The sequence below is a fragment of the Pinus tabuliformis genome, chromosome J (assembly GCF_031772625.1).
Source record: "Pinus tabuliformis cultivar Carrire ecotype Pingquan chromosome J, CPIR1, whole genome shotgun sequence".
Taxonomy (NCBI): Eukaryota; Viridiplantae; Streptophyta; class Pinopsida; order Pinales; family Pinaceae; genus Pinus; species Pinus tabuliformis.
Window position 1 is genome coordinate 1,510,723,666 of NC_142295.1, and position 21,027 is coordinate 1,510,744,692.

At 39.2% G+C, this 21,027-nt stretch overlaps 1 pseudogene; it reads right to left on the reverse strand.

Moving 5' to 3' along the window:
* Nucleotides 1–880: 880 nt before the first annotated feature.
* Nucleotides 881–20,285, reverse strand: LOC149233188 (uncharacterized; annotated as a pseudogene).
* Nucleotides 20,286–21,027: the final 742 nt, after the last annotated feature.

Genomic DNA, 21,027 nt, shown 5'->3' on the forward strand with positions numbered 1-21,027 from the left:
TCTATTTCAGAATGGAACTGTTTGTTCCAGGAAGCAATAAAAGATGCATTTCACCTCCATTTATTTATGCCAAACTATAGTTCTATCATATGGTTGAGCTGTAAATAAATTATTTGTTCGTATTGATTTACATTTTCAGTTAATGGTGGTGGGTTTGTTCTAGCCCTAAATGTGTGAAATATAGTAGACCACATTTGGCCAACTATACAATATCATTTATAGCTGCAAAACAAATACTTGTTAAAAGTAGGAAACATATCCAACGATTTTGATCTTTCCTAGTGTTTTCTTTTGTATTATTTTTTACATGAACCAAGCAAGTGAATTGTATAGGAAAAGTATACAAAATTTATAAAGTCATTAGTAAATTATTTGCATATCTTTTTAAGGTGACAACAAGCATAATTTCATTTTTGTCAGTAATCAATTAACGGTCTTGCTTTTTATTGCTATTGTGTATGTTACCTTAGTTTAAGAATGATATCTACGACATTCCAACCATGTAAACTACATATTTCATTAACAATACATTTGGTTTGAGGATAAAAAATTATCAAAATAACAATCAAAAGGACTTCACATCACCATCTTTTTCTACCAGAACTTTCCATAGCCATTATGCCTCACCCAAAGCTTGGTATTGTAAAATTAGTGATTAGGATAATCCAGCTGAATATATTCTTAAACAAGTAGCATAATCACAATCTAGTAGGCATACATAATGACTGATTCTGGGTGGTAAAATGCTACTTGTTCCTTTAAGATGAAAATGTATACTGAACTTTTGCACAGTCCAACAGGTATCTAAGAATTTCTCTCAAGTTCTTCATCATGACATAATATCTCATATGTGTTTTTCCACAGTTTCCAACATTTAATTTCATAAGACCTTCAAATGGTCCATATTTATCAGTCTATAGACAAGAATACACCTCTTCTTTTGAAGATCACATCTACAGAACTTGCAGGAACTCATAGTTTCGAAATACAAAGTTCCTTTCGCTTCTACACAAGGAAAATTGATAAAAGTTTTCCCTTCTTCAGGTGGAACCAATCATCCTCCATAGTTACCATTGTTGTTGTTGATCACTGAAGAACTGCTTTCATTAGAACGTAGGTAACTAGGGCCATTGAAAAGATTTGATCTAGGAGAGCCATAGGTTGGTATCAAAGTTGGAAGTGAATTGGACTTGTGGCCTGGCCACAAGAAATTAGTGTTATGATTAGACATTTTTTCTTTTCTATTAACCGTGTGTCCTCGTAGTGTGAAAGGTAGCAAATTGTGATCACATTCGTCTTGATACGACTTCATTTTCTTGTTCTCATTCAATTTTAGATTCTTTTCACCATTTAAAACATTACTTGTTTCCTTCCGAGCATCATTAGTTATGCATGAATCGCTTGGAGGTGCAATGACACCTTGACCCAAATACAAATTAGGGGCAGAGTGTAGAAATTCCCACTGTAGATCAACAAATTATGCAATATACTAAAGCAAAATACAAGATCTACTTCTACAACAAACTTTGCAGAAGCTTAATCGAATATGAGCAAGATCAATTAGAACACATATAACTGAGAATGAGAAATCAATCACACATGAACATAGAAGAATAACCCAGGGAAAGCCTCAGCCTAAAACCCCAATCTCTGTATTATCATACAAGTGGAAATATGTTCAAATTACAAAAAGAATCAGCTCACAAGCTATCCTGCTCTCTTTGAAATCAAACAATGCTGCTCATAGATAGTCAAAGGCTTCTCCAAACCTTCTCCTCTGCCCTCCAAGCCTCCTATTTCCTTGCGCAATTTTCCTTGGGGTCCAGTGCTGCCACCTGTGTGAATTGGCCTCTTCACACACTCACTAACCTCTAATCTAACTACGTAATCCTCAAGGAGATGATTCCTTCTGCATGGATGAGTTTCCTATATAGGAAAATTCCTCCAATTGATAGTACACTATCCCTTCCTTTAATCTCAACTGGGTCTTTGTATGAACTGACATGCATGAGTTATTTATGAGAGAATATTCAGTTATATGGAGAACACTAGTTGCATGCATGCATGCATTAACTGACTGAACTCACAATTAGTTCCAAAAAATGTTGGAACTAATCTAACTGGACTTAACTCAGTTAACTAAGCTAACTAATTACAACTCAAAGTACAACTCATCATGATCTCCTTAATTAAGGAATAACTTCCTCAATCAAAGGGATAACTGTTGCATGTTTTCACATAGACTTCATGTTTGATTTTCTCCAACTAATTAACTCAAGATGAATTAATTAATTATTTTTCAAATAGCTGTTAAGATCAAATTCGAATATTAATTCTCAATTTTAGTTCAGGGACTAATTAAAATTGTAATATATCCCAAAATGCAATTTATAACAAAGCTATTTTTAGCATTTATATTTTTTGCTATTTCCAACAGAGTTGGAGTATATCCTAAAACACTATTTATAGCAATGCTATTTTTAGCATTTCTATTTTTTATCATTTCTTGTTTCCATTTCAACACTCCCTCTCAACAAGAAAGGCATTCAACTCGAACCCGATCCTGAACCTTTGGAATGTTCTGCATGCAACACTTCTCTCAAGTGTTGTTGCTCCAACAACTCCAGAAACAAAAAATATCCAACCTGAATCAGAATGATGCCTCTGTCATCAAAGTCTCTTACTGTTATTGCCTCTGTCGACTGAAAAACTCTGCACCTCTGTGCTCTTCAGTATCTAACTACTCTAGCCTCTGTCACTTTGATATCTGACTGCATCAATCACACTGTGTTGGGTCCCTATAATACTAGTGATTACCCCATTACTATTGTAGTTGTATCCCTTATTAATATTGTTGTGCCCCTATTGTCCCCATATTGTTATTACTATTCCCCATAGAATCCCTCTATTGTTATTTTTGTGGCTTTATATTATTATTGTTAGGTCAGCTGGGTTATATTGTGACTCCTTAGACTCCTATATATAGAAAGGAGGTTTTGTCATTTGAATCATTCAAGAATTTCTCATTTGTGTAATGTAAAGGAGGTTTCCCCCTCGAAGAGGCTGAATTCTAAGGCGTTGATCTCTCTTTTCTATCTTTTTGTGAGCTGGTTTCATAACATTTGGTATCAGAGCTTTGGATTATAGGGTTTCACTGCTCCAAACAAGTCATTGTGGAATTTTCGCTATAACTTTTTTTATGAAACGTTTCAGAAGCTAAAAATAAAACCCATTTGAGAAGAAATCGCGTTGAATCTCGGGTCCGAATTTCAGAGGTTTTCACACTATATTTGCGGAGATATGATCTAAGGAAGTTGGTCTTTTTGCAAACTCCTGAATTACATTCCAAACATGTGACCTAGGGAAAATCGTCATAAGTCTCTCTCTGAGCATCAGATTGAAATTTCGTAAGAAGGTACAGAAAGAGTACGGACTTTAGTTTCTTTCATATATTTTTTAGATCCAAAGGTCGAAACAGTGACTCGTGGCACGTCGTACAAGTTCGCTCTACTGAACTAGTCTATAATCAGGTCATCTTGGGAGATTGTGCATAACTCTTCCTTGGAGAATCCAATTTGGATCAGACTGGTGGCATTGGAAAGAGGACACAGAGGGCTACTACAGATCACAATTTCAGAACTGGATGATCCGAAATTGCAGAGATACATCAGATTCAATATCAAGCTTCTACAAAGTGAAAAAAGGTGTGTAGTTTTTTTTAAATTTTTGCATAAGCTTGGTTTGAAAAATTAGTTTGAATCGGTAATTGATGCCCCGAGTAAATAAAATGCAAAAACCTAGTAAGAAACCTGAAAGCTCTAGCATGACTCATGAAGAAGAGGAAGAAATGCAACATGATATATCAAAATCATGAGACCAAGTGCAACAAGTGTCATTTGCACAAAAAGCAACAGAATCTAAGATGGAAGGCTTAAGAAAATATGTAGAAGCTAAGATGGATGGTTTAAAGAAAGGTGTAGAAATTAAGATGGATTGTTTAAAGAAAGGCATAGAAGCTAAGATGGATGGCATGGAAGCTAAGATGAATGGCATGGACGCTAAACTTGATGGCATGGATGATAAGATGGAAGAATTGAAGATAAATATGAATAAGTTGCTACAAGAAATGGTCACTAATGGTGAAAGGGTAGTAAAGGAAACTCATGATGAGAACAAAATAAATGTTAATCATGATTCCATAGACTCTAATGTTGGATCAAAGACCCACCATATTCCAAAAATCGATATGAGGAAGTTTGATGGCAAGGATCCCGCAACATGGATGTTACAGATGGAGCAATTTTTCAATCTCAATAATGTGAAAAACACACAAAAGGTACGTATTGCAACTTTATATTTGAAACCAAATCAGTTGTATGGTATCAATGGCTTTTATCTCGTAAACAAATTATCACTTAGGCAATTTTTACAGAAGAATTGACAGCACATTATGAGGATACAAAAAGCAACACTTTTTTTAGCCAATTGATAAGTCTCAAACAAAAGGGTTCAATAGTGGAGCACATTGAGGAGTTCCAAAAATTGAACATAAGGGTAAAAAATATTCCAGAGGAGCATAGAATTGATGTGTTCATAGGGACTTTAAAGGATAATATCCAACATGATGTTTGCCTTTGGGAACCTGATTCATTAGAGAAGGCATTCAGGTTAGCAAGAAAAATGGAAAGCAAAATTATGGCAACCAGGAAGCATACCACTCACAACTATAAAGATGGAAGTGTTGTTGCCCCTAGTCTTCCACAACCTATAAGGTTGACACCACAAAAATTGGAAGAAAAAAGAGCAAAAGGGCTTTGTTACAGTTGTGATAGCAAATACACTAAAGGTCATAAGTGTGGTGAGAAGAAATTATTCTACATATATTGTGAAGAGGAAGAAGAAAAGGAGCAAGAAAGGTCAAAACAAGAGGATATACTCCAGGAACAAAGCCCAGATAAAGAAGAAATGAATCTGACCATATCTTGTAATGTATTGGCAGGAATTACCACTCCTCAAACCATCAAGATAGAAGGACAAATCAAGAAGAAAAAGGTAATAGTGTTGATTGATTTAGGAAGTACCCACAATTTTATTCATTGTAAGGTAGCAAAAGAATTGAATTGCTTCTTATATCCAGCACCAGAGTGCCAAGTGATGGTTGCAAATGGAGGAACAATAAATTTCTCTGGAAAGTGCCATAATATCAAGCTATCCATGGGAGAATATGATTGACTATCCCAATGCTTTCCATTCCAATGGGAGGTGCTGATGTTGTACTAGGAGTCCAATGGCTACAATCTTTAGGTACAATAGCTTTTAATTTTCAACAACTTTTCATGAAATTTTTTGTGGAAGGAAAGGAAGTTGAATTAAGGGGTATTGCAGGGAAACCGAGAAAGATAATCAGCTCTAACGGTATGACAAAGCTTCTAAAAAAGGAACAAAGAGGTGTAATTTCACAATTATGTTCGCTAGATGTTTCCACATTGGAATCATCTATTTCTCCAGATCTCCAAAAAGTCTTGGACAATCATTTCAAGGTATTTGAGACTCCCAAAGGTCTCCCACCTATTCGTGATCATGATTGTTGTTGGGAAAAGTATCTATTCAGAACGCCCCTATCCCACTTTAAGGTGTGATAGTGCCTTCGCAACAAACAAGGAAAACTACTTGAGTATTCTTCTTTATGAAATGTAAATGAGGAGAAAGGATGTAACTAACCTGTGTCTTTCGCTAGTTTGTTGATCCAATCGCTCCTCTCTTCAATAGCTCCAAGCTCCCTGCTCCTTTACCGGCCCAGCTTCACCGAATTCCTGCAAGATCACAAGAGAGAGAAACTACACGAAGATATATATATACATTCATAAAAAGCTCAGGATCAGATTAAGCTAAACATGCAAATATAACAAAACATCATTGATACACAGCATGTAGGAGAAACTCAAATAGTTTATTGATAGAACAAGAAAGTCCAAGAGGAGATACAACCAAGTGATTCCCGATCCAGCATCTACCTCCCAGCAAAGGAATCCCTTCCTCTCCTCCAACAAAGCATAAATCACCCAATGTACTAATCTCAATCTCAAACCAACAGCAATTCTCTACAAAGTACAAAATTCCAGCCTCTGGATCTCTGGGATGAGGGATCCATATATAGATGTAAGCAGAGAGGATGAGTCAGCTTATGTTTTGACTTGTGGCTCTCTCTGTTAGTTCTTGCTTCCACTTGGAGACTGAGAGCCTCTTACTCATCACTTGGTCGAATTCAGTGAGGCAAGTGTCATTGGAGAAGATTCTGGAAGTTTCCATGGTCTTTCCACCTCGTTGAATGACTCTGCCACTTGTCATTTCCTGCTCAACGCACCTGGGTAGTGCATTCAAGTGCATTGCAATGCACCTAGCCAGTGTATTTGGGTGCTTTGCAACACAAGCAGCTAGTGGAGCTTCTGAATTGATCCTGATTTGACTAGTTCTGAGTGGTTTTTGGTGGAGAACTTCTGGGAGAAGTTGTCATTGGTTGAACTTGTTCCTTTAGGAGCTGTAACAACATCTTCAGGGACTTTGGATCCCTTGAATTATGGACATTTCATGCTCAAAGCTGTAAGGCACAAAAATGTCTATAAACGTTGCCCCTAAAGTATGAGGCCATTTATCGGGTGAAATGCTTTATTAGGAGGATCTGAAGTTCATTCAATGCTGGGAGGAGACCTGTAATAAGATACAATACAATACATTATTTTTCATATTGTTTTCATGATCTAGCTGAGGTGGGCATTCCCATGCTCAGCTTTATAAATTCGTTTTATGTACATAGGACAGACAATCGTCTGATGGTAGACTGATGATTCTGATGAAATCATCATCCTTTTGGTAGGATGATTATCTGTTCTGCAATGTTGTACATGTCAATGTCTTTATTTTTCCTGAATATATATCGCAGCCCGGATGGATGAAACTAGATTCGGGGTCTTCAATCTCGTCCGATCTTCACTCTAAGTACAAGTCGATCCATGTGAGAAATGTTTTGAAGTCGAACATGGAAATACATCGCTTGATTACCAGTCAATGATGTAAACTGTTAACAAGCGCGAGAGGAATCACCGATAATGATAATGACCCTCAAGGTACTGTAGTACAATTCACGTGGTGTGAATAAAGGACTTGGCGTCGAACACCACGCAAAATCTTTCGGTCGAAGGTCATTGATGTATACCTGTCGCCGGAAGTGAGAAACTTGCCATTGAGGCATGCAAGCTTCAAAGTACTGAAGGGGGTGTTCCTAGATCAACTTCTTGGATAATGAGCTGATGTCGACAAGAAGCGATCCGTCAAAGGAGGGCCTTGATGTATCCCACATCAGTGACACGGAACAGAGCAAATTATTTTGATGGAGGTGAAAACGATCTGATGATATATGGTTCAGGGTGGCGGTCATGAAAGAATGGAGTATAATGTATGGTAGTGGATGGGACATGGTTGACTTCTCTGGATGACTTCTCTTGAACATATTGGCGACACTTGTGTGATGGATTGGTAGCATTTACCCCAAAGGTGGATGGTATGGCGAGACCATGGTGATGTGACCGGTGAATGAAACAACCCAACCCGATTCAGGCACGGAGTGGAAGTGTCATGTTCAAGAGCGACTTGCTACCAACAAAGGTTCTTTGAGTTTCTTCCCAATTTTTCCCCAGTCATTGCTGACCAGTACCTCTTTATTTTTGTCAAGCTTGAGGAGGATAACATATGCTTGTTCTATAATTTTCCCTTCGGGCAAACCCATCGCTATGTTTTAACGAGCCTAGCGATAGTGAAACTCGTTCTCGTCTAAAGACAAGTTTGTCGCTATTAATGTTTTTAACGAGTCTAACGACAAAGATAACTCGGTCCTTTTCATTTTTAGAGAGTCTGAAAAGGTACGTAAAGTTAACTCCGAAATTCCTTTTTCGTCATCTAATCCCTTAAGTCCGAAAAAGTATAAAACAATACAGAAGGGATGAATTTTCGATAGTTTTAACGAGCCGAACAAAACAAGTGCTCGATCTTTTTGTGCAATAATCCCTCAGGTCCAAAAAGATTAAAATCTAGAGGAGGGATAGCTCTTCCGGTCGCTTTAACGAGATGGAAGGCCAAAACTCGGCAATCTTTTCATATTTTACGAGTCAGATGAAAAGAGCTTAAAGAAGACTCGTCTTTTGAGGAACGAGTGATAAAATGGGTAGCAGCTGATTCCAGGTAAGGGTTGGAATTTTCCAAGCACGGCAGTGTCACAAGGATGGCTAGTGAAATCACTCTTCGCAGCTGTTCCTCAAAATGGGTAAAAAATCAAATGGAGGTGAATGATCGGCCAATGGAAAAGTGGAGGCGACGGTGCAAACACGACCAAGGCTTTAATGGCTGATAATGCTACATTCACGGTGGTCATTTACCGGAGGGTAGTTTATTTTTTAATGAGCTTAAACACGGGTTGAAACACTTGCTCGATCTTATGTTTATTTTTTAACGAGCATGAACTATGCGCTAAAACTGCTCGATTAATCCAGTCATATGATAAGAATGTCTCATGTAAGATGCCAATTTTTATGGAGCTTGCGCCTTACAAAGATATGCCCCGCATCCTTTCGTTATGCAAGTTCGGAAACGACTAATCCTACGAGTTTAAAGGGTTAGAGGTCTTAAAAATTTAAAAAATAAATAGTCGCCCCTTGCTTGCACTCCAAAAGGTTTGCATGCCCCCAGGTATAAAACAGAGTTTCAAGGTTACCTCTACTTCACTTCCGCCAAAACAATTGTTTTACCGAGAGAGGCCTACCTCTTTCAGGTCACCCAAAGATTGTTCTGTTAATCTTTCAAACAAAACACTTCTTCGGCGATGTCTACCAAGATAAACAAAGGTGAGCGACGATGCCCGCCAACTCACATGACTTTGACAAAAGAATCTTATTCTAGAACAACCCCTCTTCCAACCACGGACGGGGTATGGACTAGTCATATTCTCCCACAGAAACCTACCCTATACCCAGATTTTTCCTGCCGAAGCAGACCAGGACGCATGCCCCCTGGGTTCCAGTCATATCCCTCCGAATTACTCGCGCTCATCGGGAGGACGGACCGTGGGTTGAGACATTTCTTGCGTGAAGAGACCATTTAGGGATGGTATATGACTATTTGCTATGCGTGATCCGGGAAATGAAAGCTGGTCCACGAGCTTGACCACTCTTCCTTCGTGCGGAAAACACATTACTCTAAAGAGTGAGGAGATGATGGCTCCCATGCAATATATATAGTCTCGTCCAAGGAGTAGGTTATAATCCAAGGGTCCTTGAACGACCATCACATTCATTTGAACGGTCTTCCCTTTCAATGTTATGGGCACATTGGGGAGGATCCCTAAAGGTCGACTGGTTCCTTTATCAAAGCCTGTCAGATTTCTCATTTCAGGCAAAAGCGATGGCGAACCAAGCGCTTTCCAAGCAATAGAGGAAAGGATACTCACAGATGCCCCCTCATCAATGATGGTACCAGCCATGACCATTCTATATATTTGGACGATAATTCTGAATGGTATGCTTGCTGGTAAACGGGGTCTGCCTAGTTGATTCCAGTCGAAGGAGACAACTAGGTTGCTTGGAGGTGGGACCGAGTAAACGACCAGGTATCGCTCTGACGAACTTCCTTCCCGTGATAAAGGAATGGGTGGATTGCCCCCATGTTCGTCGGAGTCTGTGTTGATGAAGAGAATTTGGACGGTGTCATCCTTATTCTCCTCAGTGACTGTATCATTCGAAGATAAAATCTCTGAAGGCAAGACCGGGTCAACTGCCGCCTCGACCTTTTTACTTTCGTCGGGTATGGATTCAGCTGGTTCATCTTCAATGACCGGCGCTTCAGCTGACCACTTGAGCGGGCCAGCTGGATTTTCAACTAACGAAGGACTCGGCAAGAGTTTTTTATATCCAGGAGGGAGTCGTAACGGTGAAACCGGACGATCATCCAAAACTCTTTTAGCTTCATCTAAGAAAGGACAACGGTGGATGGTGTGGTTGCCTTCGCACAGACTACAGGGAGATCTAGCTCTCCCTTTTTGTCCTGGGACTTCACTTTCGCTAGTTGACGGTGTGCATTCAACATGGCTATCAGAGGTTGACGCCACTGGATTGTGCAAACGGGGAGACCAGTCCCTTAGTATCCGAGGGATGCAGGGACAATCTTTGTGAAAGTGGTCTCCCTTGCAAATGACACATGGCGATTTAGGCCTGGTCAGTGCAGTGTGTGGATTTTCGTTAGACGACACTCGTTTACCCCCAGTCGCTTTTGGCTCCTTCTTATTCTTCTCTTTCTTCTTCTTTTCCTTCTTCTCCTTAGGAACTTGACTTTTGGCTTTGCCAGCCCCATCAAGCGAAGAGGAAGGAGGAGAGGAAGAATTAGAGGAAGTAGAAGGCTGGTGGGTAACTCTGGACTGGTCTAACTGTTGATTCGACCGTTCAGGAATAGTGGTGTTCTGAACGACATTGGTTGAGAAGAGCCAGACCGGCAAGCCAATTGTCAGTCCTGGAAGCGACAATGTGGCCATATGGGGCGCACCAACATCTCCCCAAGAGGAGAAGGGACTAGGATTTCCACCAAGGGGAATTCCTTGGTTGGTAGGCTCCATTTTCTCAACCTAAAGATCAACGCAGGAAAAAGGGTATGAATATTCCGTTTAAAATAAATTTTAACGACGCTTGGACACAACTTGCTTTTTCAATTTTAAAGAGTCGAGAAAAAGCAAAAAATGACTCTAGTCTCCTTCGATTTTTAATGAGCCTGAAGTGACAAGTGCTCAGATGGACCTTTTCCGTTAAGGAGTCTGAAAAGGAACGAAAGGGACTGCTCTGGAGTTCTAGGTAGAGGGTGTGCCAAACCAATCGCAAAACCGTAGAATACTTTTTAAGGTACAGGTGGTCAATCTTCCCGAATGCTGTGTTCAGTGCATTGCGATCAGTAGGGTGGCCGACACGGCTTCCTATGGATAAAGGTTTTATGCCTATAGGGGTCTCCCAATATATACTCGACGGTACGTGGGAGCACAATCCATACTGGCACTTATTGTCTCTCAGGAGGAATCACCCAACCATCAATGAGGCCGACAGTAACCAGGTTTTACGACGTCGGAACACGTCTCTAGCCTAGACCTCTATGTTATGTGTTAAGTTACAAAGCGTTGTTAAGTTCATTCAATTTATTTTAGGTTGATCTTTCTTAGAAGTTTGCCTTTTTGGATCACCACGAGATGTAGATACAATTCCTAAATGCAGTCTAAAGATGATAAGCAAGCATTTATCTCTTTTCAACAATGAAAATCCTAGCTACAAGGGGAAAAGAAAGACACAATCTTTTCTCAAAGAGCAAAGAGCACACTATAAATGCACTTTTCCTAAATCAAACCATACAAACTATCATTATGCAAATGCACAAATGCATGTATTTGTTTTTACTTTCTTAATATTGATGCCTAAAAAGAAAGCTGTTGTACAAAATTTGAATTCGATTTCAAGTGAAAACACAAACAAGTTTCTTTTTGAAATCAAAAAGACGATTACGACACTTTATGATTTTGAAGTAAACACTTGTTTCGACACTAGAAATTCACAATTTCAAACCAAAAGACAAAATTAAAAGCGCAATCAACTGTCAACAGCAAACAAATTTACTCCTAAGATCAAAACGACACTTACGACAGGTCTAGATCTAAGGGCGACAGTATGACTAGTTTACTTTTGTAATGGGAAACTGCAAATGATGTAACAAATACACAAAAACAAATACAGTTTCTTTTATACAACTGAGGCAGAATCAAGGCAGAGAAAAGGGGTTTTCAGATAGGTACACACACTGATAACAGGCTGCAAAAAATAGAGATAAAACTGAACACAAGGATGCAAAGAACCACAGCTACACAGGGCAAAGGCTAATCAGCGCACCTGTTGCACAGAGAAACTGAATTGCAGCGCAGGTAGCCCTCTCGGGACCTGCGTTGAAATGCAGAGTCTCTTCACAGAGCCTGCGCTGAAGCAGAAACGAGAATTGTCTCTGGGTTCTGGGTCACGGTTTGCAGTCTGATCTGAGGTTTTTGGCCGGATAAAAGCTATCAATAAGGTACAATTAGGAGGATGATTTAAAGGAGGACTAAGAGCTATCACAAAGGGTTGTTAGAGCATTTGTGGATCAGCTTGTTCAGATCATAAACAGGTCCAGTAAATGGACTAGAGTAGCAGATCTCTACTTTGCATTTGTAAATGGCAAATGCAGTTCGATTCAGCACTCCTGAGTTTATGAGAAGAACAACAATAGAAACACAAATAAACTAACTAGATACGATCCCCAGCAGAGTCGCCAATTTGTTGTTGGGAAAAGTATCTATTCAGAACGCCCCTATCCCACTCTAAGGTGTGATAGTGCCTTAGCAACAAACAAGGAAAACTACTTGAGTATTCTTCTTTATGAAATGTAAATGAGGAGAAAGGATGTAACTAACCTGTGTCTTTCGCTAGTTTGTTGATCCAATCGCTCCTCTCTTCAATAGCTCCAAGCTCCCTGCTCCTTTACCGGCCTAGCTTCACCGAATTCCTGCAAGATCACAAGAGAGAGAAACTACACGAAGATATAGATATACATTCATAAAAAGCTCAGGATCAGATTAAGCTAAACATGCAAATATAACAAAACATCATTGATACACAGCATGTAGGAGAAACTCAAATAGTTTATTGATAGAATAAGAAAGTCCAAGAGGAGATACAACCAAGTGAGTCCCAATCCAGCATCTACCTCCCAGCAAAGGAATCCCTTCCTCTCCTCCAACAAAGCATAAATCACCCAATGTACTAATCTCAATCTCAAACCAACAACAATTCTCTACAAAGTACAAAATTCCAGCCTCCGGATCTCTGGGATGAGGGATCCATATATAGATGTAAGCAGAGAGGATGAGTCAACTTATGTTTTGACTTGTGGCTTCTCTCTGTCAGTTCTTGCTTCCACTTGGAGACTGAGAGCCTCTTACTCATCACTTGGTCGAATTCAGTGAGGCAAGTGTCATTGGAGAAGATTCTGGAAGTTTCCATGGTCTTTCCACCTCGTTGAATGACTCTGCCACTTGTCATTTCCTGCTCAACGCACCTGGGTAGTGCATTCAAGTGCGTTGCAACGCACCTAGCCAGTGTATTTGGGTGCTTTGCAACACAGGCAGCTAGTGGAGCTTCTGAATTGATCCTGATTTGACTAGTTCTGAGTGGTTTTTGGTGGAGAACTTTTGGGAGAAGTTGTCATTGGTTGACCTTGTTCCTTTAGGAGCTGTAACAACATATTTAGGGACTTTGGATCCCTTGAATTATGGACATTTCATGCTCAAAGCTGTAAGGCACAAAAATGTCTATAACAATGATCATGCTATTCATCTAATTCCAGGAAGTGTTCCTCCAAACATCAGGCCGTACAGATATCCCTATGCCCAAAAAAGTGAAATTGAATATATGGTTGCAGAAATGCTAGAGGATGGTATAATTCAACCGAGTCAAATTTCTTTCTCTGCTCCAGTAGTATTGGTTCAAAAGAAGGATGGATCATGGCGCATGTATCCGGATTATAGGGAGCTCAACAAGCTCACTATTAAAGATAAGTTTCCCATTCCTATCATTGATGAATTACTGGATGAATTGCATGGATCAATTTACTTCACCAAGTTGGATCTTCGTTCAGGATATCATCAAATCAGAATGAAGACTAAAGACATTCCGCAAACAGCATTTAGAACTCATGAGGGTCATTATGAATTTTTGGTCATTCCTTTTGGCCTTACCAATGCACCTTCAACATTTCAAGGTTTGATGAATTCCATTTTCAAACCATTCCTTAGAAAATTTGTGTTAGTGTTTTTTGATGATATACTAATCTACAACAAGTCTTGGAAGGATCATGTTGAACATGTTGACATGGTGCTACAACTATTGGAGGAGAAACAATTATATACAAAAAGATCCAATTGTTTCTCTGGAGTACAAGAGGTGGAATATCTGGGTCATATTGTATCTCATGAAGGAGTTAAGGTATACCCTAGCAAAATTAAAGCCATTAAGGAATGGAAAATCCCCACATCCATAAAGCATCTGTGAGTATTTCTCGGGTTGACAGGGTATTATCGCAAGTTTGTTAAGAATTATGGGAGAATAGCAACAAATTTAACAACATTATTGAAGAAAGATGCATTTTCATGGACTCCAGAAGCAACAAAGGCCTTCGAGCATCTTAAAGAGGCAATGTGCCAAGCACTGGTCTTAGCTACACTAGACTTCACAAAAACCTTTATTGTGGAATGTGATGCTTCAAGAAATGGAATTGGTGTTGTTTTAATGCAAGATGAAAGACCCATTGCTTTTGAAATTCATCCAATCAAGGGGAAGTTTTTACACAAAGCTATTTATGAGAAGGAAATGTTGGCAATACTCCATGCACTTAAGAAATGGTGACCCTACCTAATGGGATGACACTTCAAGGTAAAAACGGATCATGATAGCCTTAAATACTTTTTAGAAAAAATATTATCCTCTGAAGAGCAACAAAAGTGGGTCAAAAAGATGTTGGGTTATGACTTTGAAATCATCTACAAAAAAGGAAAGAAAAATGTGGTGGCAGATGCACTCTCAAGAAAGGATGAGGATGTGCAAGCATTTTTGTGTGCCATTTCTATTATCCAACCAGATTGGATAAACGAAACAAGGGAGGAATGGAAGAATGACGAAGAAGTGTGGGCACTTATTCGAAAGTTACAACAAGACTCCAGTACGTCTAATACATTTAGCTGGAAAAATGATTCGTTATGGTACAAAGATCGCTTATACCTCTGTAAGAGTTCCCAGCTAAAACAAAATATTCTTATGGAATTGCACACTTCTCCCTTAGGAGGGCACTCAGGATTTTTAAAAGCTTACCACAGGGTTAAGAAGGAATTTTTTTGGGAGGGCCTTAAATCAGATATTCAAACGTTTGTGGCGGAATGTTTGGTTTGCCAACAAAATAAAGTTGAAACAATTAAGACATCGGGTCTATTACAACCTTTATCCATTCCAAGCCAACATTGGGAGGAGGTTTCAATGGATTTTATCACAGGTTTATCCAAGTCTGAGGGAAAGAGTGTCATCATGGTTGTAGTTGACAGACTTACCAAGTATGCAAACTTTTGTGCATTATCACATCCATTTAAAGCCAGTACAGTTTCTACTGCATTTATGGAAACAATTCAAAAGCTACATGGAAACCCAAAGATTATTGTAAGTGACAAAGATCCCATTTTCACTAGAAATTTTTGGACAGAATTATTTTCTTGTCTTGGTACTCAGTTAGCTCATAGCTCATCTTATCATCCTCAATCTGATGGGCAAACTGAGATAGTAAACAAATGTTTGGAAGGATATCTTCGTTGCTTTGTATCTGATAAATAGACACAATGGGTCAAATGGTTGCCTCTGGCTGAATGGTGGTATAACACTTCCTTCCATACAGCAACAAAAATGACCCCATTTATGGCACTTTATGGATATCAGCCACCATCCATCACATCATATTTAAGAGAAAATTCTAAGGTTCAAGTAGTGGAACATCACATCGAACATCAACAACAAGTCCTCCAACTCTTAAAGGATAACCTCGTGTTGGCACAGAATAGAATGAAACAATAGGTAGATCAACATTGCAGTGAAAGAAGTTTTGATGTAGGTGATTGGGTATTCCTACGGATACAACCATATAAGCAAATGTCCCTCAAGCAAGTTAAGAAGGATAATAAATTATCACCAAAGTATTATGGTCCATACAAGGTGTTGCAAAATATTGGTACTATGGCATACAGATTGGAGCTTCCTGCAGCTTCTCGATTGCACCTAGTTTTCCATGTTTCATGTTTAAAGAAGGTTATAGGCGACAAGCTCCCAATTCAAACAATATTGCCAGAACTTGACGAGGAAGGACAAATTATATTGGAACCAGAAGTATTCATAGAAACAAGAACTCGATAGTTACGAAATTGATCAATTTCGGAGTATCTTATAAAGTGGAAGAACTTATCCGCTGAAGATTCCACATGGGAGGATGAGAATTTTATACAGAAGCATCCAGAACTACTCAAGCGTTGAGGACAACACTGTTTTGAAGGAGAGGGGCACGTTGGGTCCCTATAATATTAGTGATTACCCCATTACTATTGTAGTTGTATCCCTTATTAATATCGTTGTGCCCCTATTGTCCCCATATTGTTATTACTGTGCCCCATAGAATCCCTCTATTGTTATTTTTGTGGCTTTATATTATTATTGTTAGGTCGGCTGGGTTATATTGTGATTCCTTAGACTCCTATATATAGAAAGGAGGTTTTTTCATTTGAATCATCCAATAATTGCTCATTTATGTAATGTAAAAGAGGTTGCCCCCTCGAAGAGGCTGAATTCTAAGGTGTTGATCTCTCTTTTCTATCTTTTTGTGAGTTGGTTTCATAACACACCGATTCCTCCAGCTACATCCGTGTTGCTGCTAGTCCTATCTCCCAGCACTGCAACTGCACTGCACCTCCTCTCACCATGTTGCATCGTGCTACCCACTACTGCATTGCAACTCAGTTACTGAGAAGTAAGTAAATTATCTCCCAACTGACCTCCTTGTTGGGCTAGAAACACCCTCTGATGCTGAAGCTTCCTTTGACACTGAAAAGTGCTCCCTTTCTGACCTCTGCACTGTTGCAACAACTCCCTGCATCTCACACCATTGCACACCTCTCTGTGCCATCCTACACTGGTGCAACACTCCTGTGCCTCTTGCATTGCTGTAGCCTGTTATCTCTGTGTTGTCTTGGGACTCCTGCACTGTAGCTCTCTCTGCTACTCCATCCGCATCTGTCTCTACCCACTCAGCCAGTCCTGCTATTGCTCGTCGGGGCTCTCGTAGCAAGGTCTAATAAAAGAGGTTGGGTACCTCAAGGATCCTACCCCTATTTCAGCCTTCTTGGGACACTTCACATTGCCCCACCTCACACCTGGAGGTATGGATGCATGTGATCCCTCTTCCTACTTGGCTTGAAATTTCCCCTACTGGAGGTCTCTGCATGAGTGGATGCCTCTACTCGGTCTCCTCTCAGCTTCTCCAGTTGTGGCTACTCCACAACCTCCTAAAGCTGCTTCACCAATTGTGGCTCCTCCAAAATTGTTTGAGACTTCTTTTGGCGCTGCATGTTGAGAGGTAATTTACTCTCCCTGTCAACCACCAAGTATCTGACCTTGGCCTTACTCCTCAAGGCTTTGCATGCATCTTGTACCTCAAGTGCATACAAGTTCCTAGCTAGCACACCAATCTGTTTCATCTGTCTCATGGTGATGTGTTGAAGGAAAACCTTTCCCTTACTGAAGACTACATCATAGCCTTTGTCTTCCAGCATTGCGATCGACACCAAATTTTTCCTCAGTCCTGGTACATACTTGACATCGGTCAAGGTAATACGAGCTCCATACTCCCTATGAAAAACAACTGTTCCTACACTTGAGACACTATACTTTTCATCATCACCCATCGCTATGAGTATCTGGAGATCTTTCTCCTCCAAGGTACTGAATAAACTCTTGTTGTTGGTCATGTGGAAAGAAGCTCCACAGTCAAGAAACCAACCACATCCCACCATGGATGAAACCATGCATGCAAAGAGGGTGAAATCCAACTCGAATTGTGAGGCCAATGCCTCACCTTCAGATCATTCCTTGGATCCCATCTTGGATTTCTTTAGTGGAAAATTTGTAGCAAAATGGCCCACCTCATGACAATGGAAGCATCGCACTTTCGATTTGTCAAACTTCTTCCCACCATGGGAAGAACTCGATTTGGGATGAGAATCCTTCTCCTTCCCTTTCTTCGCCTTACTCACTAAGGCGCAATTTTCTTCATCCTCCTTGGATGAAGAACCATCTCTGGTGCTTCTTCTTATCTCCTCCTACATCAGATCCGACCAAAGTCGTTCCTAATATGGCAGTTTTTCTCTTCCATTAACCGAGTCTTGGTAATTATGCCAGCTCTTAGGAAGACTGAGGAGAGCAAGACTCACCATGTCATCATCGGCTGTCATGATCCCTACACTTCCAAGCTCATCCCTGCAGGTGGTGAGCTTGTTTAGATATGTAGAGATCGTGTTGCCATTTTCAAACTTGATTTTCGGAAGCTTGTCTTTCAGCACCAGCTTCCTCTAATCACTGCTATTCTGATATAGATCTTTCAATGTTTTCCACATCGAAAACGATGTCTCCTTCCCATGGAGGCTCGAGACAATGTGGTCTTGAACTCCCTACAAGAGGATTCTCCTTTCTCTAGCCACACATTTCTTCCATTCCGCCAATTTAGTAGCATCAGTCGGCTAGGGGACTTCTTGATCAATGAATTCGTTTAGACCGTTATCCTCTAATACTGCTTCCATACGATCCTTCCAGGCTATATAATTCGAGCTGCCATCAAGGGCATACTCGAGTCTTAAACCATTGAATGCCATTGGTGAAATTGAGATGTGATAAGAACTCGATTTCTATATTCAGAAACTTGAAACTTGAAACTTCTCCCTTGTTTTATACTGTTCTTCACTTTGATCACCTTTGCTCAGATACCATGTAGAAATTCCCACTGTAGATCAACAGATTATGCAATATACTAAAGCAAAATACAAGATCTACTTCTACAACACATATAACTGAGAATGAGAAATCAATCACACATGAACATAGAAGAATAACCCAGGGAAAGCCTCATCCTAAAACCCCAATCTCTATATTATCATACAAGTGGAAATATTTTTAGATTACAAAAAGAATCAGCTCACAAGCTATCCTGCTCTCTCTGCAATCTAACAATGCTACTCATAGACAATCAAAGGCTTCTCCAAACCTTCTCCTCTGCCCTCCAAGCCTCCTATTTCCTTGCACAATTTTCCTTGGGGTCTAGTGCTACCACTTGTGTGAATTGGCCTCTTCACACACTCACTAACCTCTGATCCAACTGCGCAATCCTGAAGGAGATGATTCCTTCTACATGGATGAGTTTCCTATATAGGAAAATTCCTCCAACTAATAGTACATTGTCCCTTCCTTTAATCTCAACTGGGTCTTTGTCTGAACTGACATGCATGAGTTATTTATGAGAGAATATTCAGTTACCTAGAGAACACTAGTTGCATGCATGCATGCATTAACTGACTGAACTCACAATTAGTTCCACAAATTGTTGGAACTAATCTAACTGGACTTAACTCAGTTAACTGAGCTAACTAATTACAACTCAAAGTACAACCCATCCTGATCTCCTTAATTAAGGGATAACTTCCTCAATCAAAGGGATAACTGTTGCATGTCTTTACATAGACTTCATGTTTGATTTTCTCCAACTAATTAACTCAAGATGAATTAATTAATTATTTTTCAAACAACTGCTAAGATAAAATTCAAATTTTAATTCTCAATTTTAGTTTAGGGACTAATTAAAATTGGAATATATCCTGAAATACTATTTATAGCAATGCTATTTTTAGCATTTCTATTTTTTGCTATTTCCAACAGAGTTGGAGTATATCCTGAAATGCTATTTTTAGCATTTCTTGTTGCCATTTTCAACACAGAGTACGCACAACCAAGGGCCGAGGAGCACATGCTATGTAAAAAAAGAGTAACATACCCCTCATGATATTGGTGCAGTGATAGTCCATCCACATTTCCAGATTGATATGGAACACTATAGCTCCCAGAATATCTGTTTGTCCTTTGAACCAAATGTTGATCCATGTTCTGAGAATTAAGTGCTAGTACTGATGCATGCAGTTGTTGAGCCCAAACATGAGAAGCCAGAGCAACAATTGGATCATCAAATCTATATGCAACAACAGACCTTGGCAGATTTAGGTCTAGCTGGTTCATGTTTCCATTTTCAACATTCATCATATTGGATGAAGACCTATATGCATCAAGCTTCAATTAATCTCTAAACCATCGCGCTTCAACCTCCATCCTTCCATTCTCCCACTGTGAAAGGGAAGCAAAGTACTGCTATATAATAAATCTAATATTAAACACAATATTAGAAACCCTAATATCAAACCACAATTTTCTAATGTTACATTACAACATTGAATATCACATTATTATTATATTGATTATCGCTTGAGACAATGTTTGTGACAATGCAATGTTTGACAAATTTTCAGACAAATGTGACATTCGACCATTATTGACCATGATTGACTATGGTTGATGATGACTAACAATGGTTTACCATTGTTTACAACAGTTGACCATGGTTCATTTTCATATTAAGACAATCTTTGTCTAGGAATATGAACCCTTAAATTAATAAACCCAAGGGATTGATATTATAAATCCAAGGGATTAATATTAAAACTCCAAGGGATTATAAACCCAAGGGAATAATATTAAACCCAAGGGATTAATATTATAAACCCAAGGGATTAATATTATAATCCCAAAGTATATAGACACTAAGATAAATATTATAAACGACATGGTTAATTGTTCGTTTACCATGGTTGATTTTCATATTGAGCTAATCTTTGCCACAATGCGACGATGGACCATCATTATCCATGGTTGATCATGGTTGGTTTTCATATTGAGACAATATTTGTCATAATGTGACGTTGCACCATGGTTGACCATGGTTGATTATTTTACAACAGTTGACCATGGTTCATTTTCATATTAAGCCAATCTTTGTCTAGGAATATGAACCCTTAAAATTAATAAACCAAGGGATTGATATTATAAACCCAAGGGATTAATATTAAAACCCCAAGGGATTATAAACCCAAGGGAATAATATTAAACCCAAGGGATTAATATTATAAACCCAAGGTATATAGACACTAAGATAAATATTATAAACGACATGGTTAATTGTCGTTTACCATGGTTGATTTTCATATTGAGCTAATATTTGCCACAATGTGACATTGGACCATCA